The sequence below is a fragment of the Phoca vitulina genome, unplaced genomic scaffold (genome assembly GCF_004348235.1).
Source record: "Phoca vitulina isolate PV1807 unplaced genomic scaffold, GSC_HSeal_1.0 scaffold5, whole genome shotgun sequence".
Classification (NCBI taxonomy): domain Eukaryota; kingdom Metazoa; phylum Chordata; class Mammalia; order Carnivora; family Phocidae; genus Phoca; species Phoca vitulina.
The window spans coordinates 23,206,710-23,231,055 of record NW_022589708.1 but is presented as its reverse complement, the minus strand read 5'-3'; the positions used below and the strand labels follow the sequence as shown (position 1 = coordinate 23,231,055).

Here is a 24,346-nt window from a genome sequence, read left to right as displayed (position 1 = left end):
AGGTGATTCAGTGTGTAGTGTACTAGGTAGTAAGTTATACTTTGGCTGGACAACACAGGGCTGTGACTGTTCAACAGGATCAGCTAAGAGTTAAGCTGAAAGTCAGATCTTGGAATTTTAAAATTTCACTAAAAATGATTATTTGGATCTGCTAGCCCAAGACCCATGCACATGAGAGAAAGAGAACTTGGGCCAGGTTGGACAGGCAAGAGGTGGTGACATACAAATCAGAAATAGGAAAGAAAAGACACTGGCATTTAATAGAATTTGAAGTGTTTTAAACATGCTGGCTCATCAATGTCACTATTAGATGTAAACATGGACTATAATTCAACTGCATTTAATTCCTTTTAGAGATTGGCTCACAAATAAGCATTGTTGTGAAGATGCTCATCTCTGAAGCAGATAATAGAATAGTAAAATCCCACAAATTTTAAGGGTGCAGTTTAGGAGATAAAATTGTCTTGATTATTGTGGTTTTCCTTGTATTAATAATAGAGATAACCTAAGAAGTGTACTTAAAAAGTTTCCTGATTCCCCTTTTTCCATTGCAATATCACATGGGAACATTATTTTGTCATTGATATGTCATTTTAAATGTATTATTATCCTTGATAAATGCCTTTAGGTCTTGAAGATATCATGAAGAATAAAATTTCCTGGTTAAATATTTACTCTTTATCGCATCTAGTAGTGTACATAATCTTCAACTGAACCGAATTAAGCATTTGTGATCCTGAACTAAATTTATAGATGTGATATTTTCAAATTCCTGGCATATCTTATAATAATGACTAGTATTTACAAGTTAATATACTTTTGATGAAATTAATACAGCAGCATATTGATTATTTTACACTAGAATTTGGAGATAATATAAACATGATTATTATATTTTCAACATAGAATTTTCATTCTATAAAGACAATTATCACACATTTTTAAGAATTACATAACAATATTTTTATTTAGTCACCAGATAATTTGTAAAGGATGTAATGTTAAATAAGCCCATGTCAACTATAAAGACTACTTGAATAAACAGATATATCAAGAACACTGCTTAGGAAGTCTTCTCATTGTAGACTGAATTAATAAAAACAATACTTACTAATATAGCGGTGAATTTCCCGGGCCAAATACTAGAACAAGAGTAAATATACAAGATAGAACAAAGCTATTTGAATCTCAGGTGTTTTTCAGCTGTTGTGGGAAAAGTATAAGGAGACAATCAGCACTGACATTTTTCCTCCAAACATTATTAATTATTTCAAAGTATTACCTTGGTATAAAAGAATAATCAGAAATCATGAATAAAATTGCTTGTTGAAATGCAGTGATATTCCCCAAATTTCTTACCTGGTTTCCAGGTTAGTTTAAAATGGTAGGCAGCATTCTTGAATGGCACTGATAAACAATCTCCAGACCAAAGAGCTTACCCTGTACATATAAGTAAAGCCTATAAAAAAAATAATCATAATAAAATGCACTATTTGTGACTTAGAAGTCTGAAAAGCATATTAGAAAAGCAGAAATGAACTTGGTAACAAAATTCATGGTAATAGAAATTAACATGTCCTAGGTTATAAACTCAAATTCTGTGTACTATGGAGGAGAATATTTACTCATAGTTTCTTTTTTTTTTTTTTTTTTAAAGATTTTATTTATTTATTTGAGAGAGAGAGAATGAGAGAGAGCACATGAGAGGGGGGAGGGTCAGAGGGAGAAGCAGACTCCCTGCCGAGCAGGGAGCCCGATGTGGGACTCGATCCAGGGACTCCAGGATCATGACCTGAGCCGAAGGCAGTCGCTTAACCAACTGAGCCACCCAGACGCCCTACTCATAGTTTCTAATCAGTGGTTTATTTCCTTTCTTGAAATTCCTATCCAACTTAATGTTCATAATACCTATTTTTACTTAATCATGTACTTTCTTAAACTGTAGAGTATTTTTCTCACAAAATTAATTGGAAGCACTCCTGAGAACAGAAGTCATTTTTTATACTTTTTTCCTTCTAACTTCAGTTACCATGAATGTTTAGCAGGAATTACTCAATGATTTTAATGGATGAATTAATCAGACGATGTATGAATGGGATAATATACACTATAAAGTTATTTTTATGAAGTAGTGTTAATCAAAAATCATATTTTCTAAACATTGATTTTTAAATATTAGCAATTTTACCTATGCTAACTTGTTTTCTATCACATCTGAATCTTTGTTAAACTAATTTGAAAAATGATGAATTTATTAAAATAGATTTTTTTAACATTTGTTGTGATTGCTAATTTGCAACACTCTTTGTTTCCTATACTGTCACACTCATAAATGTTGGTGTATTATCAGATATATGTCATATCTATATATACATACATATTTGTATATGTATGCATTCATATATGCCTATATACATGCATATATGTATACATTTCTAAAAATTCTAAAATTCTAGCAGCTGCTGCCAGTTTCTCTAAAATGGTATACTCAAGTATAACATTATTTTTTCAATAAGACTTTTCCTAAACATTGTTCAAAATCATTGGTTTGGGGAAACTGAGATATTTCCTATGTGAGTGTATTGCTCAATTTTGCAATAAACTAAAAATATAAAATAGGTCATTAGCATAGAGCAACAAACATTTATTTCTCATTCATGAGGCTATAGATTGACTGGGGTGGCCTGCTTCATGTTTCAGACCTGCTTTACCCATCTTTCATTCTGGATCAATTGACTTTCTTCCTATGCAGGCTAAAGTAATACGAAAGTACAATGCAATGTCTTCCCTGGTTTAAACCCTCTGTTTACACTTCACAAACTAACATTGCAATGGCAAAAGCAAGTCTTGGTAAAAGTGAACATCAATGGGACAAGGACATATATTCTCAAGACTACTAAAAAGTCTCAAGATAAAGGATATTGATTCACAAATCAGCAACAAGAGAGAGTGAAGAATAAGGAACAATAATTAGATCTATCACAGCAAACTACAAAAACTTTTTAACCCTCTGGTCTATAAATAGAGCTATACTTAACACTCAACCCCTGATCCATTTTTTAAATATTTTATTTATTTATTTATTTGAGAGAGAGAGTATGTGTGAGCAGAGGGAAGAGCAGAGGGAGAGGGACAAACAGACTCTGCACTGAGCACAGGGCCTGACGAAGGGCTTGATCCCACAAACCTGAGCTCATGACCTGAACTGAAGTGAAGAGTTGGGTGCTCAACTGACTGAGCCACCCAGGCATCCCTCCCCCAAAATCCCATCAATTAAAAAAAATATATCTATAATGAAGAAGAGGCAATGACCCAGTGCAATGAAAGTGTCTGACAATAAACTTTTTAAAAAAATGTAATGTAAGTAACTGACATCAACCATTTAATTGCCAAGGCATTTGTTTCAAAGACATCCATCTTCAATAAACTTACTGCCAGCTACACAACTAGATAAAGATCTGGGATGACCCACCATGAAATTCTTTTTTAAAAAGCCCTGGTTGACCTAGGTAACTGACCACTTGAGTTACTCTGCCTTTTCTTTACATGCTTTCATTCCTGCTCTTATGTTTTAGATTCACCAATAAAGAGTGAACCCATGAAACCCTAAGCACCTCACTTTTGACCCCAATTAGACAGAACCCCAGGTCCTCCCCCTCCTCCACCTCCTTTGACCTCACCACGTGGCTCTGGGAGTGCACTGTATCCTCCAGGATTTGTGAATAATAAACCTTGTCTTTTCCAATTTCACTGCACTGGGTCATTGACAATTCCTAATTCTTAAGTCTTACTGCTAACTTCTAAACACATTTATAAACTAGTCCCTGACCATCTTTCCTTGTGCTACTGTTGTGGTGTATGATGAGGGAGCCGCAGGCCAGCTGAAGACAAAGCATAACCTGACATCCTGCAACCTCCCCCCACCTCCCACTCCTGGGTGGGGCATGTGTGACATTCTTCCAGGAATCTCCCAACTGTCTTAATGTTAAAACCTTGCTAGAGGGGAAAACAACCTTAACTCGACAATGGCAAGGCCTCCGGTATCTTGTAGGTCAGTCCTCTTTAGCATATGAAAGTTCTTTTGAAACCTCCCTTTTCCTTACTTCCCCCAACTCCCCAGTATATAATCACCACTCCTCAAGATCCCAGTGCAGCAGCTCTTTCTGCCCAAGGGTCCTGTCCCCATGCTTTAATAAAACACCATTTTGCACCCAAGACGTCTCAAGAATTCTGTCTTGGTCATTGGCTTCGGACCTCACCCCCCTGAACCTCACCTCTATTCCAAAACCACATTAGTGTAGGCACGAACCATACCTTCTCCTGGATTGCTAAAATACTGAACCTTTGCTGCCACAGCCACCATTCAGTAAAGTGAGCATGACCATATCACACTTGCACACAATTCAGAAGTTGTACATAGCATACAAAAGTCTTCATCCTTTGACCCTTGCTGCCTTTCCAACTTCATTTCTCACACCCTAGATGCAAATGATTATTAAAAAGAAACCCAACCTTGCCCTTCTACCAGGTTCCTTGGCAGGAGGGAAGCCCAGCTGGGTCATACTCCAGAAGGTGCCATTAACACTTCATCTCCATGGGCTACTTCCATTCTCAGGGGAAAATGCTCTGATGTAAAAACACCATGTGACCCAAGGTAGCAAATGGCACGCTGCAGACTTGATACCTGATACTTCTTCATCTTGTGGTTTATCACATTCAACTAAAGGGATCTCTCTCCCTTTCCTTTTCTCTCCCAAGCCAAAAAAACAAAACAAAACAAAACAAAACAAAACAAAAAAAAACCCCAAAAACCTTGATTGTATTTAACTATAAAGCAGGCTGCAAAGAAATAATTACTATACTTGAATAATGCAACAATATCAAAAGCCCTTCTGCAATGTGCAATACATACAAAGGCATCAATTCTCTCTTTATTGTGATTATCTATTAACAACTGTATTTTTACTTACCTAGTTTAAAAATTACAAAGAAACATTGGAAACAGATACATCAAAATCATCTTAAAGGAGTGGCAAAAAAATTGTAAACTAGACACTGCAGAGAATCTTATAACCTAAATATATTTAAAACAAATACAAATATATCTATAATGAAGAAAATCGCATGAAAATAGTAGATAGTGGGACAAAGGAAAACATTGGGAGAAAAGAGATAATTTGAAATGGTTTAATAGGTTATGTCTTTTACATAGAATGTAGATGATTAAAATGCCAAATTAGCTTCTTAGGTCACATTCATGTAGTGGCCTCAATATATAAATGAAAATTGCTAAAAAAAATTCAACCATTTTCACAGCAATTATAAACCTTTGTTTTATAAAAATAGATGTGAAGTCTAGTAAGCAAAGAGAGCACTTAATGTTTAATAATGTACTTTTCCGCTTGGAACCAACCTTTGATTGTTTATTAAGGTATTTATATATAGTTTATTCAGTAACACGTAATTTCAATTAAAGAAAATGAATTTTCATCCTTTACATTAGCTTAATAAGTTTGGTTATCAGAATTAAAGAGGTAATAAAGTAATGTAGGTATTTTCAGAAAACATACTTTGCTAGAGTTAGATTTCTGGAATGTCAAATGAAATGTTAAGATCTATAAAATGTAGCAAAATTTTTATTATACACTATTTAATATACATACTGTTTCAAATAATTCACAAAAATGAAGTTTAATTGATACATTGATGTCTAGATAAAAAATAAAATATATGAATTCTATACAAAGAACTCATAAGAAAAATGTCCACAATATATTATAACATCAGAAATGCATATTTATGTTATAATAATAAACTGCACAAGATGAGAAGAAATCAGTGATAAAAAAACTTTTTTATGAAAGTCGGTGGGCAAAGTAAAAATGCTCAAGATGTCCTCAAGACAAGGACAGCAGTACCTTTGACTACAGGTGAATCTTAAAACACAGCAATATCAATTGCTTATGTCAAAAAGTACAGAAATCAAATTTTTGAAAAGCCTAAAAATGTGATCATTAATTTTCCTTGTCATAAGGAACTGATGAATGCAAAACGCTCCTGGATTTCTCCTTCCTATCTTAAGACTTTCCAATTTCAATAGATTCAATAAATGCTGAACACAGAGTGAGGTAGAGTGATTTAACTTAAATCATTAAACTTTTTAAGACTCATCTATCACAAATATATATCTCAAATAGTTTCCTATGTCACAGATGTACTAAATGTGCTGGATAATTCAAAACCAAATTGTCAATCTTGAAAACAATCTCAATTTTGCACTTTAATAAATAATAAATTTTATTATTTCATATTAAGTTAAATATTTATGTTTTAATTTCTTAACACAGTAATTATATTTTCTAAGTAATACAACCACAGACGTTTTTTATAAATCCCTAGAGATGGACTATAATCTGGTTTTAATTCTGCCAGTATTATTTATTGCCAGCTCAAGATATGTTTAAATGTACACAATGTTTAACCCATGTCAGCATAGGGCATACACAAATTAAAACTACACTGGAATTTCATTTCTCACCTATCAGATCAGCAAAAAATTCTTAAATTTGGCAACATATACAGGAAGAATCCTGACTAATGCAATTTTAAAACAAAATGTGAATAATTCATTATAACTTGAATATAAGCTTCCAAATATTTTCAAACCTGTAATTGTTAAAAAGTCTAGACCTTGTAATTATGACCCAGTCATCTCCTACTAGTATAATTTGTGATTGTGTTAAACCAATATGAGATTCAAGACATAAAATTCCAAGTATCCAACCTTCTGCCCAGGCTGGTTTCTGCCCAGCCCGTTCACTGGTTTTGTGGATAAAGAAACAAATGCATGACACACATTGTGTTTTATACAAATAAATCCACGGAAAGATGAATGGTACTATAAATCATGTAAGATTTAGTTCAGGAAACATATTAATGTCAAGTGAGAGGCTTTCAAATATAGTGGAATAAAAAGTATTTCTAGTATTCTAAAATGTATATATATCTATAAATAGGCAGAAAATGATTCAGCAAATTTAAAAATTTGCCTATAACTACATTCTTTTTAAGTGAGGAATAAAATAAAGTACAAGGAGTGTGCCTGGGTGGCTCAGTCGTTAAGACCCGAGCTGAAGACCTGCCTTCAGCTCAGGTCACGATCCCAGGGTCCTGGGATCGAGCCCCGCATCAGGCTCCCTGCTCGGCAGGAAGCCTGCTTCTCCCTCTCCCACTCCCCCTGCTGGTGTTCCCTCTCTGGCTGTGTCTCTCCCTGTCAAATAAATAAATAAAATCTTAAAATAAATAAATAAATAAATAAATAAATAAATAATAAAGTACAAGGATAAAATAATAAGAATTATTCTTTTATGAATTTGGCCAAAATTATGGATCTTATTTCATCAAAGGTCTTGCTCTAGAAAGTAAATACCAAGAAATAGAAGTCCAGCAGATTTAAGAGGGGTAACATCTATGAAAAGCTAAACAAAAGATAGAGTAGGAGTTAGCAGAGAAAGCCCTCATAAATCATGCAAGTCTGACATCTTTGGAAGGAATAGGGAAGGATAGACAACTGGGTGGCTGAGTAGGGGAGCATCAGACTGCCACACAGCTCTGTGAAAGTCTTGGCCAGCCCAACTGGAACACAGATACAAAGTTTGCCCCATACAGGAATCACAGATTGAGCAGAAATGGTCACCCATAGACTGGAGCCACCTCAGGAAAGCATGGCCTTTGATCAAATGTACTGGCAAATCCTAAAGACACCGCAACTGGAAAGCTGTTGGCTAAATGTAGTTCTCATAGTTTATTGGCAATTTCTTACTTAGAGAGAATTGCATGGCATGCTACCATGGCTGCCCCTGGGCCATTTACTTATTAATATGTAGAAACATAAAGCATTTGGCAGAGATGCACGTTGAGTGCTCCATTTCACCCTGACTTCAGCAGAGTTGTTTAGCAATTTTAATTATTTAATTTTCTCATTTTGTTGGTTGGTTGGTTTTTAATTTTATAGACCACCTCGGAGGAGAGGTAGATTCCATGGACAACCACAGATGCATTACATTTTGCAATATTTATGACAATAAAACAATCTTTCCATTTTAAAACTTAAAGAAATGTCTTTTTTTTGAGGAGACAGCTGATTTAGTATGATTTGTTTATATTAAATATCTGAGGTATATTATTAGCTCCTTCAGTTACTAACATATGAAGAATCATGTGTGAAGTATTGATATCAGCCTGCAGATCATCTGGCAAATCCTTTTCTTGACAATTGTTGTCAGGTGTTCTCTTTAAAAAACATTTTTCCCAAATCATATTTTTTGACCATCGAGTAGGCTATCAATAATACAAACTCACAGGTCAGAGCCAGGTTAATTTTTACTTTTCATCAAAAAATTTATAAAAACCAACTGAGTGGCTCAGTCTGTTAAGCATCAGACTCTCGACTGATTCGGCAAATTTATAAATTTGAACATAAGGTAAGAGGAGTTTTTAAATTCTATAGTGTTAAGAACTGAATGTTTGTGTTCATCTTCCCAAATTCATATGTTGAAGTCCTAATTCCCAATGTGACTATACTTATACATAAGTTCCTTGAGGAAATGATAAAGGCTAAAGGCTAAGTGGGGTTGTAAGGATAGGATTTAGTGCCTTGATCTTAGACTTCCCAACTTTCAGAACTGTGAGAAAATACATTTCTGTTGTTTAAGCCAGTCAGTTTATAGTTTTTGTTATGGCAGCTCAAGAGCACTAACACATAGAGTGAATTGTGATCTCACTTACTTAGATATGATCTAAAAATCATTATTGTCCTTGACAAAATGTATATATTTTTTAACTTAAACATGTTTCTAAATAGGGACTAGCATTATAATCATTATGTGATCATCATAACTTTTCTGTTTACCATTGAGCTAATGAATATTTGTAATGCATTTGCATATCATTTTCAATACTTAAGTTTTAGCATAATTTTGTTTACTTTTTAAAAAATAATGTCAGAACAGAGAATAATACATCTATCTCATTTTGTCTGTTTGAAGCGGTCAGGGTTCCTCATTGAACTAATGCCGATAATCAGTTTAGCTCGGATTGCTCAGGCTTTTGCTTAATTCTGAACTACTTGCCTTGGAATTTAGGTTTGTATTATGTAATTCTATATGTTAACAAAAATAGATATTCCTGGAATGTGAGATATTAAAATCTTATTTTTCTTTCAAAAAGTTACCAGATTGATTATTAATTGGACTTTCCTTAAGTCACTTTCTATACTTTTGATTATGTATAATATTTATATATAATATTATATATAAAATATATAATTAGTATATATTACTAGTACTATAATATATATTTATTTCATATGTATGTATTCAAAATATATACATCTTTTGTTTTATTTTAAAATAAAAATTGTATGTATTTAAGATATACATGATGTTTTAATATACTTAATGGAATAATTACTACAGGCCACCTAATTACCATATAATCTCCTCACAAAGTTACCTTTTGTGTGTGTGTGATGAAAACACCTGAAATCTGCTCTCTTAGCAAATTTCCAGTATTCAATACAGTATTATTAACAATAAATATCATGTTACACATTAAATGTCTAGACTTACTCATCCTGTGTAACTGCAACTTTGTACACATTGTTCAACATCTCATTTCCCCCACCTCTCAGCCCCTGGTAACCACCATTCTACTCTCTGTTTCTATGTAACTGACTCTAAGATTCTAAATATAAGTGAGGTTATGGAGTCTTTCTCTGTCATATCTGGCTTATTTCACTTCATATAATGTCCTCCAGGATGTTTCAACAAACAAGGTCTTTTGCCTTTAAAGCTAACATATAAGGTGGCCAGGCAAAACTAATTGTTTTATTGTTTTTTTTTTTTGTTTTTTTTTTTTTTTAAAGATTTTGTTTATTTATTTGAGAGAGAGAGAATGAGAGAGAGAGCACATGAGAGGGGGGAGGGTCAGAGGGAGAAGCAGACTCCCTGCCGAGCAGGGAGCCCGATGCGGGACTCGATCCAGGGACTCCAGGATCATGACCTGAGCCGAAGGCAGTCGCTTAACCAACTGAGCCACCCAGGCGCCCCTGTTTTATTGTTTTAACCTTCTATACTCTTCATTTTTATTACTAAATATTTCACCGACTACTTTTATGTTAATTTCTGGAGATGAATTTCAAATATATGGAATTTGTTTGGATGTTTACTAGTGTTTAAAAAAAGTGAATTATCTGTTAATATTCCAGAAGTATTAATTTCAATCTTTAGAAAAGAATTGTTATCCAAAATTATTCATCTTTGATAATAAATATTAAGTAGGCCTATAATTTCAGTGTAGCTGCTCCATGATATATTCACCAAGTTGCATTTATATGCATAGGGTCTTCAACAACTTGTGGGCACTTTCTGAGGTCTCCTGTACTAGCTAAGTTGCCTTACCCATTTGATTTTTCTTTTCCCTGAAATCTCCACCAACCCACTGTCCTCACTTCCCTCCACATCTCCAAACAACACTCCACTCTTCCTTTTTTTATGTGAGCTCCTGTTTGCCCTTTGAGACTCATTTCTAATACCTGGTTACTAAAAAATGTTCATCATTCCTTGATCTAGTTAACTATTTCTTTTATCCAATCACTGAGTTATACACGTACTTTAATTTTATCATTATCACACTGTATTTGTATCTGCTTTTCCTGGGTACATGAAAATTTCCCATGTGAAGACCATCAGATATTGTTATTCTTAAATCTCAGGGTAGAGAATAATTTAGTTCTTGAATGCAAAAAAAAAAAAAAAATGCATATGTCAATAAAAGGAAACTTCCATGTATCTTCAAAGTGATTATCTCTTGTAAAATATATCAAGAGGGGTTTCCAAGATTAGCTGTAGAGATGACCTTCCCTGCCACATCATTGCAGGAACAGTATCTCATAGTAGATGAAATCTTTTATTTCTAACCACACGTGAGAGTCGGTAACCATTGGCAGTGAGAGTGTCCCTTGTCATTTGGGGAAATCAGTCCCAAAACGGTGCTTAATTACAATGTTATTGCAGTCAAATGCTCTACCCCTGAGCTATACCCCCTAATTACAATGTTATTGCGTGAGCAGAAGCAGGTCTTTGATTTTGGGTAAGCTGTGCTTCGATTTTTCTTTGAACCCTGTTTCAGAACAGAGAGGAGTAATTACTTACCTTCTCATATCCAGGATTAAGCTTTCTCTAGGACACAGTTCACATATTTCACAAATCTTTATCATTATAAAAGCCTCCACTCAGTCATCAAAGTGTTACAGTTTGTTTTTAGGTGATAACAAAAAAAAATGCTATTGTATCAGTTTTATATGGAGAACTATTCTGACATTTCTAAGAATGCCTTTCCAATACTTTTACTGTCCAAGTCATAAGTTAAGTAGAGAATGATAGATATAGACTGAACCTTAGAAGTAACATAAAATAGTCAAAAAACTTCATAATAAATCTGGGGGGGGAAAGGTGAAATGGATTATTCCACATCTTTTATTTTTTATAGCAGAGAGTGACACAGAGATTTAGGACTGATTAAAAAAAAACAATTCTCAAAGAAAGTTTGTTGCATGCTGAGATAGAAGTTACTATGGCATGTGTATGTTTTTGTTCTAATTATCACTTATTTACATATGACATATACCTCCAAAACACAGAATTTTATTTTATTTTATTTTTTTTTTTTTTTAAGATTTTATTTATTTATTTGAGAGAGAGAGAATGAGAGACAGAGCATGAGAGGGAGGAGGGTCAGAGGGAGAAGCAGACTCCCTGCTGAGCAGGGAGCCCGATGTGGGACTCGATCCCGGGACTCCAGGATCATGACCTGAGCCGAAGGCAGTCGCTTAACCAACTGAGCCACCCAGGCGCCCAACACAGATTTTTAAATGTAGAAAAGAAAAACTAAAAATTGTCTGAATTTTTGACTAGATTAAAATAAATTCTGAAAAATAGGTATTTTAATAAAAATAATGGCTAACATATTTTTGTACACTCACTATGCGCCAGACACTGACATTTTAGGTGGATTATCTCAGTTAAACCTGACAGGGGTACAATGAGCTGGATTTTACTTTTATTTCCATTGTGTTGTTAAGAGCATTTTCAAAGGCTTACATTATTTTCCACTCCCACAGCAGAATTATGACCTTACCCACACTCCATTATTGCTTACATGGAATAATATAAATAATATAATTTTATCAAATATTTTCTAAGGTGATTGGTGCAAATCCTAAAATTGACTTCTTTGGGGAGAAATTTTTTTTTTAAGATTTTATTTATTTATTTGAGAGAGAGAAAGAAAGACAGTAAAAATGGGGGAAGGGAGAGGGATAAGCAGACTCCATGCTGAGTGCAGAGCCCCACACAAGGCTAGATCTCACCACCCTGAGATGAGGACCTAAGCCAAAATCAACAGTCAGACGCTCAACTGACTGAGCCACCCAGGCACCCCCGGAAAGATCTTTCAAATCAATGCACTACACAATCTTACTTCCTAATCTTTCTATAATCTTAGAGTTGTGTTTTAAGAGGAATATCATGTGGAAAGCAGCATTTGGATTGGTGCCTAAAACAAGATTGGAGCTGTTTGTAAAGCAAAAATCTCAGAGTATTTAGGGTGCTTGATACCATTTACAAGAAAGTTTCTACTGGGGGTGCCTGGGTGGCTCAGGCACTTAAGTATCTGCCTTCGGCTCAGGTCAGGATCCCAGAGTCCTGGGGTGGAGCCCCGTGTTGGGTTCCCTGCTCAGTGGGGAGCCTGCTTCTCCTCCTTCTGCCCCTCTCCCCTGCTCATGCTTGCTCTCTCTCTTTCTCTCCCTCTCTCTCAAATAAATAAGTAAAATCTTTTAAAAAAGAAAGTTTCTACTGCCTATATTAATACCAAGTCATTTTTAAGAAGTTGTTTCAAAGTATTTCAGTTATTAGAGGTGAATTTAAACTGACAGAGTATGAAAGGAGGAGTCATCTTTTCTCACTACTCAGACATTTTGGCAGATCTGGAATGGCTGTTGGGAGAGTGTTGACCCCTCCAGAGATACCTTGGTACATATCTGCATTTAATTAAACCTGATACACCACTTCACATGAAAGCTACTTAAGGCAGTGTTAATCACATAATAAACTATCCTCCTCCACGTCACCAGCTATCCTCTGTACCAGTTTTTTCTTTACAAAATTTATAATTCCCTGAAATTATTTCATTGTTTTTGTTTGTCATTTATTTACCCCCACAGGGAGGTAAGTTCTGTAATTGCAAGGACCATTCTGCTTTTATTTACTTATATCCTTAGTGCCTGGCCTGACATCCAGTAGGTACTAAATGATGAGACAGCAGAAACCTGTTCAATATCATACAGCTGGTAAGTGGCTGAGAAAGGATTCTAATGGCAGATGCTTAGTTAGGTTCATTGGATAATTGATGAAGAACACTAATTTGTATCATACGCTATATTGAGAGCGTTTAAGGATACCTCACATTTCATAATTTAGGCTTACTCGTTTTCTAACTGCACTCATTTTGAAGTTTATATTCTTATTTTTTCTCTTTTGTCTTTGTCTTTCCACTTTTCTTCATATTCTACTGAGTTCCTCAAAGGATTCAAGGAAGCTATTTCTACATTTTCCAGATCTGGCAAAGTTTTACTCTGATGTGTCTATCACATGCTTCTAACAAGTACTCTATTATCTATTCATGAAATTGGGTGACAATGTATTTACTTGAGTCTAGACAGGGTTGTTACTCAGTTTTGAGTTATTGTTGTTTTCCCAAAGAATGTCTCTAAGTGCAGTTTGATTTTAATGCAGAGCAAGTAGCAGATATTAAACAATCTTCAATTCTAATATGTGTAATAAATACATAAACCTTTGTAACAGATTAGTTTGAATTGATGTTTATGGAGAAGATATAATACACTTAAACACACAATTTTTATGTTAGGCCATGTTTATGTGATCTCCAAAGCATCCCACTTCAAAGAATCAAAGAGTTCTTTGTAAGTAGAGGCAGGCAAATCATTTCATTATCAGGCTATTACATCAACACATCAGGATTCCTTCTGAATGCAGACTGTTGATTGCCTTCTGTCTCCTTTCCAGCTGGCAATTTTGGACACTCCACTGAATTTTTCAGTTTTTCATCACTTCAACAATACAGTCCATTTACCATCTCACATTTTTTAAATCTTTCCTGTATTACAGGCCCAAATGCCAAACACACAGGCAAATTCTCTCAATCTTATACTTTAATAATATCTTTGGCTTTTCATTAAAGATAACTAAAAATGTTATATCGTAAAAAATAAAAATAAAACTGTTACATTATCATTGTAATACTATTATTCCACTGTAACATTCCAGCAAAATGGTGTTTTCTCTCTCAGGTAAAGAAGATGGATTATCGTTAATACTTAGTTTGGCACACTGGCAAGGTAGTAAACACAGATTTTTCCTCTTTTACAATAGACATATTATCTATAAGAGGAGTAGGGTATTATCTCATCAGATCTAGTAATAAAGAACCCAATGTCTATCTCAGCTATACTTGCTGCTTTGTTACAAAATAAAAAGCATTGGGAGGACAACTGACTAAGAAAAAATGGTGCTTTAAGCTTTGATTCTGGATGACAATATAGGATTCTATATTTTTGCTTTGTCTTGTCATGTTTGTATTTTGTTTATCTTGCTTAAGAGGAGAGAGAACCTTTTCTAGAAATCAGAAGTCAAATCATAAGGATTTTAGATATCAAAACATATTATACTGTACTCTCTCTCAGTGAAAGCTCAACTCAACAATCTCAGTGCATAGTTTGTGTGGAGATTACATAGAGTAATATATAAGATTTTGGTGTCTTTGAATTTAAAACCATGCTCTCAGCCCATTAAGTACAGATGTGTTACATAAATTTAGACATTTAATGTAAAAAAATGCCATGGAAAATGGTGATTATTCTCTTTTCCAGTTGGGTATTTACAACTCTTTTGATAGCTCCATTATCAGTCATCCATTTTTCACTATTCTTTCAGTTATTTCTTTAGTATCTACCTTATTTCAATGTTGTATTAGTTGTTGGTTATATAGTTGTAAGACACAAATATACTGTCTGCATTGAATTTACATTACTTTATTGAAAAATGATTGCAAGACGCCATATAATAGGACCCTTGATCAGATATTTGGAGTTAATAACTGTCATGATTATTGGAATTTGTTTCACTATTCTGAACTCCTATGATATTAAGTAACCATCACGTATATGTATGTGTTTTGAATCTCATACCCTAGATTATGTGTAACTTGTACTTTTAATACTGATTTCCAAATATGAATTTCATTGAAGCTAAAGTCTAGACCTATAGTAAACAGTTAACTTCATTATAAAATGCATTATCAGGGTTAAGTCCTAGTATTTATTTTGAACAATCTATTTCTTGGAAAACAGGATATTTGTAAATATATTAAACATGATTTTATTATTCCAGTTTAAAACTTCTTAAGTCTTATACCCCTGAGACTTTAAAACATTTTCTAGTCAGTGAGATTAATTTATAATTTGATTTATACATAATAATGAGTTATTTTCCAGATAATCTCTGTCCTCAGACGTTGACTCTCCATTGTAACCCCTGAATTTCTAACTACTGCCAAGTTGTTTAATATTAGGTGATTTATTAATATATTTGCCTTTCTTTTTAAATAATGCTATATTTTTTTGTTTATGGAGAGCAAGAAAATTTATTTCATTCCATTCAATATTTTTTAATATGCTTAAACTTTTGAACATGTTTATCATCTGAATGAAAATGGACTGAAAAATATTTTTAAACCAGATGATATGTACCATTTTTTCAAAGTATTAAGAAAATATTTCTGGATTGAAAGTTTTACAACACCTCACATGTTATCAGAAAGTTTTAGCATGTAAAAGTTAGGACTAAAATGTAAACAAGATGGGAATTCGTAACATTCCTAAGAATGACATGTAAACCAAATCTAATTTAAGGTTTGAAAGTCCCACTGATAAATCTGTGCCAGATTAAAATTGGAAAAATATGTAGGACAAAAGATCCAAAAAATCAACTCCGTATGAATTTAATATTTTAAAGATCTGAATGAATACAAGACAAAATTGTTTAGTTAAAAATTAAAGTCATGCAAATACACACAAGGGGTAGACTAATGTGATTTTGAGTAAAAATAATATTAGAATTGATAGCTATGGTCAAAATTAATTTATTAATTGATCAAATCACCCATTCTTTAAGTTCATGTTGTACACATAAACAGTATGATAATTTCTGTGATGAATGTTGTTGGAGATGCTAAGAAGAACAAGCAGTGTTCCTATCATCCCGTCCTAAAATATGAAAAGTGAAATAAGGCAAGCTCAAACCTTAACCCAATACCACATGTTGAGAGGACTAACCATTCTCTTGGCCTCTCGACTTCATGGAATCTTTTTCCTTGCCTTTCACACAAACCTCTATACATGTTATAATCAAGTTATCTAAGTAGTGAATTTTCGGGGTGTCTATTTACATGCTCTTTTTCTCTTTTGGTTGTCTTTCCATCTTAAAGATGTACAAGTTTTCTCTCTCTGCTATTATATAGTCAACCCTTAAAGGGTTAGGGTAGACTTGTGATTGTTCTCCTCTGTCCATGAATGCATGGGTAATTTTAATTCAGAGTTTGGAGTTAGGGAGAGGGAAAGAGGATAGCTCTCAGTGAGAAACAAAATAGGGAGGTCAAGAGGTGATGCCACATAAGACTTGGAATGCCATGTGTAAAGTATTAAAGTGGGAAAATGTATGTGAAATCCAGAGAAAGCAATAGTCAAATTCACAGCCTGGAGTATGAAACAGGATTGCAATATTTGAGAGTGATGTGAATAAAGTAGCTATTGCATATTTGAAATTTATTATTAAAGGTTATATATATATATCTGTTTTATTTCTTAGATTTCATATACATATGTGTATATATATATATATGCATATGTTTTATTTCTTAGATTATATATCCTGTAAGGCTGTAAGCAAATCTGTCCTTGACTTTAGGAGGAAATATTGTATCTTTCAAGGTTGTTTAATATGCAAACATTCTGTAAGATATAAAAGTAGTCTGGAGTAAAATCATTTAGTGCCTCCGTTACAACTTGTGTAGAGATATGAGGAGCCCATGGAGAATTGTCTCCCAATAGATGATAGGGTTCCCAGGGCAGCCGTGGTAAAGAGAATGGCCAGAGAGACCTCACTGGGAAGAAGGTATTTTAGTAAAGACCTGTAGAAAATGGAAGGGGGAGCCATGTAATATCTTGGACACATCAACGTGGAATAAAAAAGCATATGCAAAGATGTTGATGTGGTAGTGGGCTTTGCATGTTTGTGGAACAGAAAGAAGGCAGGCATGACTAGAAAGGAATGAAGGAAAAAAAATAATGCTAGATGAGTTCTAAAAAGAGTTTTGAATATTAATACTTACTACCTTGTTAAACTCTCCTATTGTTTCTCATATCTTTTTTCTTTAGTTTATCTTGTCCTATTTATGCAAGCAAATATTCTTCAGATTCTGAGTTTTTTTTTTTCACTTTCTAATCCATAAGCTTTTATTCCTTTTCTCTTATTGCATTTACAGGACATTCAGTATAATGTTAAATGGGCTTGGTGGTAAATGAGTTTCTTTTCCTTTTTTCCAGATTATAAAGAGAATGAGTCCATCATTTTGTCATTTAGAATGATATTCTTAATACGTTTATTGTTGTTAACATCTACTGGGTCAAGGAGGTTCTATTTAATTCATAATTTATAAAGTTTTCATCATACAATTATTTTAAGTGTTATCAAATATTTTCTCTGTATTTTTTGAGATCATATCACATATTCCTTAAAAAAGTAAATGACATTAACATTTTTCACTCTTTCTTGAAAGAGTTGGGTAGTATTCTTTATTTTTCTGTTAGAAGTGTTTTTTGGAAATGCTTCTGAAAAAGTTTCAGTAAGATGGGAATAATATATTCTTGACAGTGAGATAGAACTTCCTTAGAAAACCACATGGTCTCAATGTTTTCTTTGGGTCAACATTTTTAACAATGGCTTTACTGCTTTAATTTATTGATTTATGGGCCTCTTCATGCTTTTTCTTTCTATTTGAGCCAAATTTGACTAAGTTAAAAAATTTTGGAATGCGTCCATTATTAATTTACTGACATTGCTTTTACAGTATTTTGTTTTAAATATCTTCAGATATAGCTATGTTCTTTTTTATTCTTAACACTACATATTTCTGCCCCTTCTTCTTGTTCAGGCTTATCAGAGGTATGCTTCTTTTGTTAAATTTTTCTAAGAAAAAAATTAGATTCATTGATATTTTCTTTATATTTTGTTTCCCCACTTCACTGATTTCAGAATTTTTTTAAAGACTTTATTTGTTTATTCATGAGAGACACACACACACACACAGAGGTGCAAAGGCAGAGGGAGAAGCAGGCTCCCCAAGAGCAGGGAGTCTAACATGGGACTTGGTCCCAGGACCCTGGGATCATGACGTGAGCCAAAGGCAGACACTTATCCAACTGAGCTACCCAGGTGCCCTGTCAGATTTTGTTTTTATTAACATCTTTACACATTCTTGGGTTTATTTTGTTATTTTTTTGTCATCAAAAGTTGCATAATTAGCTTTAAATTTGTCATTTTTTTAATTCCTCTTTTGAAATCTATAAATCTCTGCTGTTATCATCTCATTTTAACTTATACACACATGCTTAAGAAATTATTTTACACAATGATCCAAATAATACTAAAACCAAAATACCTCACACATTGAGTTTGGTTGATCCCAGGACAATTAATCTATATTCCTTATCCTGATCATGGTCTATCTAAGGAGACGTGCGTTTAAGAAATTAACATATATTGGATAAGTATTAGAGCACAAATAGGCAAATGATAAAGTGAAGCTAGAAATACACACCAACATTTTTTTTTTTTTAAAGATTTTATTTATTTATTTGAGAGAGAGAATGAGAGAGAGAGAGCACATGAGAGGGGGTAGGGTCAGAGGGAGAAACAGACTCCCTGCTGAGCAGGGAGCCCAATGCGGGACTCGATCCTGGATCTCCAGGATCATGATCTGAGCCGAAGGCAGTCGCTTAACCAACTGAGCCACCCAGGCGCCCCTACACACCAACATTTATTGGCTCAAAATAGGAAGCATGTAGGCTTGCCAGATAAGTCAACATCTGAGCAGCGTTTTACACCAATAAAAGATGTTTGCCAGGTAAGCAAAATGATGTAGAAGGGAAATCCCAGGAAGATTGAGATGATAATTTATATCAAGAGCATAATCAAGGGGCAGAGCATTTCCAATATCAAGAAGTGTAAATAATTCAGTGAATATAGATCGTGGATACTGGATTAGAGATGTAATGCCAAGACAGAAATCTTAATGGATTAAATAGACTTGGACCAAAGCATATGGATATTAAATGTCAAGTTCATCAGTTAGCTTTATTCTGAAACTATGAATATATTACCAAGGCATTTCAAGCAAGTGAGTGACATACTGAAAATTATTGTTTAAGAAAATTCTGGTAGAGGGCGCCTTGGTGGCTCAGTCGTTAAGGGTCTGCCTTCGGCTCAGGTCATGATCCCAGGGTCCTGGGATCGAGTCCCACATCGGGCTCCCTGCTCGGCGGGAAGCCAGCTTCTCCCTCTCCCACTCCCCCTGCTTGTGTTCCTGCTCTCGCTATCTCTCTCTCTGTCAAATAAATAAATAAAATCTTTAAAAAAAAAAAAAAAAAAAAGAAAATTCTGGTAGATATGTAGAATACATTGGATGCAAGGTATTTCAATAATCTAACCTAAATTTATTTATACACATAACTAGACATAACAGAGGGATGAAAAAAAGGGCACAAATGCCTCAGATATTGTAGACATAGCATCAATCATACTCAGAACATGAGTTTATATGAGGGATTAAGGGGAGAAGACAGAGAAGTAAAGATTGTTTCAAAACCTTATTTAAATGTGGCAAATGGATTATGAAATAAACAGTTGTAGAAGGGCCAGATTTTACTATTAAAATGATGAGATTCATTTAGACTTGGAAATCAATTTTCCTGGAATATTAAATTGATGGTTGATACAACTGAAGCTAATGGAGAAGAGAGTTTCATAAATGATGAACATAATATAATGTCTAATATTAGGTCACACAATACAATATTAGGTCACTTTTTTTACTTATATGATATGGTTTGGGCAGGGTGGATTCCAAAGCATGTAAATTGGAAGCAACACTGATGACTGAAAAGTGAATAGTAGTGAGGGAAAAACACCAAGGACACTTTCAAGAAGATTGGCTCCACTGTTGACTGGTTCTGTTTCAGTTATGTAAGATTAGTAAGTCCCCAAATATAGTGTATAGCATAGTGACTATCATTAACAATACTGCTCTGCACCCTTCTTCAGAAGATAAATCTTATGTTAAGTGTTTATACCACAAAATAATAACAAATAAATAAAGAAGGTAGGAAATTTTGGGACGTGATGGATATCTATATGGCATAGATTGTGGTGATGGCTTCCCTTTTCCCCAAATTCATCAAGATGTGTACATTAAATATGTACAACAATTTGTATGTCAATGATACCACAATAAAGTGGCTTAAGAAAAAGGATTGGCTTTAAAGGAGTGAAAGAAAGGATGCATAAGAATGAGGAGGACACTTTGGATTTCTGTTATTTTTTATTTATTTATTTTTTAAAAGATTTTATTTATTTATTTGAGAGAGAATGAGAGAGGGAGACAGCAGGAGAGGGGGGAGGGTCAGAGGGAGAAGCAGACTCCCCGCTGAGCAGGGAGCCTGACACGGGACTTGATCCCAGGACTACAGGATCATGACCCGAGCTGAAGGCAGTCGCTTAACCAACTGAGCCACCCAGGCACCGCTCTGTTATTTTTTTAATGGTAGAATGTATTTGTTTGATGGTGGAAAAAAGTAAGCAAAAATTAAGGCAAAAACAAGTTAATATTTGATAATTCAAATAAAAGTGATGAGGGCTAGGTTCTATATATCACTATTGTAGATTAATTCATGGATGAGAAAACTTAGGTCTTTTACAAATATGAGAAAATTTTAGAAAGTCCTTAAAGTACCAAATTTGGATTCACAAAAATAGATCAAATAATATTGCACATGAAGTCCAGAGCACACTGATTGTATATATAAATAGACGAATAAAGGGGGACTAAATCTCATAGCTATTTAGCTTATATTTAGGTAATTCATTGGGGCATAGTGTACTGATTGGTACCAAAGATTTTGTTTTGGTACATGAGTCTTATTTCTCTGCAGCCATACTATTTGGTTTTTAATTCCACTCAGCTACTTTACACTGGGCAAATTACTTAAATTTTACCACCCATCTTTTCACAAATAATACTTGTACCTCCTTCACAGATCATTGTGAAAGGTAAATGACATAAGACCTTGTACATTGTAAGATCTCAATATATTGTAGCAGTTTAATAGTTATCACATGGTTTCCCAGATCTGTTTCAATCCATTTTTTTCTTTTATATGGTTCTACAAATTGTCTTTATTGGTTCTCATAAACCGACTATTGTCTTCTTAAGCAGACTTCATATTTCCAGTGCTTTATTGCTACTTGTGTAAGAAAATTATGTTTTACAGTTTTATTATGCTACCAAATAATATATTATGCCAGGCTTTTGATAGGGTGTTGCAAAGCTTTTATTCTCTTCTTGAGTTCTTCTTGAGTTCACAAATAGTGAGAAATAGTACTTGCTTACTGTGGAGCATTCCAGTCTCCTTCTCAAGGATCTTGGTGCAAGAGTAGAGAGTAAGAACACAAACCATGAATCATCACACTACAAAGAATCGTCCAGACACACCAGCTTTAAGCATCTCATCTGGCCAGCTGAAAAATCCAGAAATTAAAATTTTAGAACTGGTAGCACAGTTTCCCACTCTAAGCTTGCAATGCCATAGTCTTGATGCTAGGCATTAGGAAGATTGGGCTCTTTGATTTTTTTTTTCAAATTAATTTTCTATAGCAGTGCTGTCCAATAGAACTTTCTGAGGCATCGGAAATGTTCTCTACCCTTGCTGTCCTATGTGGTAGCTACTATGTACATGTGGATATTGAACAGTTGAAATGTGACTAGTATGACTGAGGAATTAAGTTTTAAATTTCATTTAATTTTAACTAAAAAAATAAGTTGAAAAGTTATGCATGACTAGTGGCTACTGTAAGGGACTGCAAAGTTCTAGAGTTATTTTCAACTTTCAGAACTTTACTTCTAACAGTCATGTCATTTTTATAAGCATGCCTGAATGGAGGATTATTCTCTAAACTAAGAACCTGTATAACTTACACTTAAAGTCATGGTTACTGATTCTATGCAAAATAACTGATATGATTGTCAATCTTTTTCACCCCTGGCAAGGTCTTGGGATTTTACTGATGATATTAACTCTGTACATGAGCCCATCTATATCATAAGGAACTCTCAATTTCTATGTCCACATTTGACATTTTTAAATGATCTTCCATTCTCTCTCTCTGTATCTGTGTGTGTGTGTGTGTGTGTTCAAGGCATGTTAGGGGACTGGTGATGTGGAGATCCAGGAAATCAGCTAGTGTTAAGATTGAATTTGCCTACGGAGATTTCACTATGAAGAGGCGCTGAGGAAATTGACAAGGAAGACAATCACTATCCAGCCTGTGAGAACACTAATTTCATGTACTTTTAACATTTCAGTAGTTATTTTAGTAATGCCCTTGTTCTTTTCTAGATCAAAGGGAAGTTTGTGAATATATCTGTGGGAAAATAAGTCATAGAGCTTGTTAGAGTTAGAATTTATTATTAAATATTTTTGCATTTTTTTCATTTTCAGAAATGTGAAATTTATTTATATGCTAACTCTCTAAAATTAAAACAATCGGGAGAGAATGTTCTGCCTGTTCCTTGAGGTCATTTCCTCTTTTGGTTTTGCTATTGCTTGTTCTTCATAGTGTAGCCAACTGTTCATTTACATTGCACCTTGCAGAGACAGGCCTATCGAATTCTATACCTGAGGTTGTTTGTTTGCATGGTTTGTGAGAAAATTGCCCATAGTCAGCATAGAAGAAACAATAACAGTGGAAGTCCTAGCACTTTGCTCTTTAAAGTCAGTTTAGATTATAGTATGACCCAGCCTGATCTATGGGAGTGGGGGGAGAGCAACCTAATTTCTGTGGAAAGCAGTGCATCTGTAATTATTGAATCTGACTTAGGATCCTTGTAGGGAAAATTATCAATTAACGTAAGCTAGACTGCCACTTGGCTTGTTAACTGAGAATCTGGTCAGTAAAATCAGTTTAGAAGGACTTAATTAAGGTAATTCCTCTACGGACGTCTTTGCCCAGCTTTGGCTTATAGAACTGGAATTCACAGAATGATGGTAGAAAAAAAATAAGTAATGAAACCATCAAATGTAAAGTGATAGGAGAGCTGCATAGAATAAAGTAGTTTTGTGGATGGGGAATTGCTGAGGATATAGCCCTGAGGATGAAACCCTAAATGACTATGGGCTGTTGTCATATTCTAAATTAGATTCTAGAATATTTTAGTATTTATATTTTCTATGTTAAATTTCTAACTTTTAGCAAAATCATGGTATATGGTAAGGAAAACCTGAATGATAAATAGAACAGAACAGGGCACTGACTACAGTGTTTTGGTAGGTGACTTGAATATGCCAAAAGTTGGCAGAATCAGACTAAGGAGCACCAGTAAAGAGCATAATGGTGACAGGTCCTTGTCAGGGGGCAGAGGACAATTTATTTAACATTGTGTTCTTGCATGAAGTAGACATTAAACAAATATTGAATTTGCCTGAATGAAGATGCATAAATTGGCCTCTTTCAAGAAATGATAGATATGTTTCTTTCATGTTCTTTGGTCCACTTTTAACATGACTACATTTAGGCAACGGAATATATTTGAAATAGACTTCTGATACTCTTTGGTGTGTTTATTTACAAAGATTCCATAAATCTTCTCTGCAAATGGAAAATATGCCAAAGGGATTGCATCAATTTATCATTTTGCCTTTTACTCTCCTGTCATCTCTCTTCTCATTTCAAGACTTTCATTGGTTACAATTTTCCATAACATAAAATTATAGAAAAATACTGTAAAGAGTGTCATTCTTATATAGTGCTTAATTCTTTATGTACCCATGGAATATTCCATACTATACAGGAGAGAAATAAAATATGCCCTTGGCAGC

At 34.1% G+C, this 24,346-nt stretch overlaps 1 long non-coding RNA gene across 1 annotated transcript in view; it reads left to right on the top strand.

Annotated features, from left to right (window-relative positions):
- Positions 1–22,770, top strand: part of LOC116631284 — a 308,230-nt gene extending 285,460 nt beyond the window's left edge. Inside the window, exon 4 of the long non-coding RNA XR_004299159.1 lies at positions 22,668–22,770. This is a non-coding gene — a long non-coding RNA (uncharacterized LOC116631284). The remainder of the gene's footprint in view (positions 1–22,667) is intronic.
- The last annotated feature ends 1,576 nt before the right edge of the window (positions 22,771–24,346 follow it).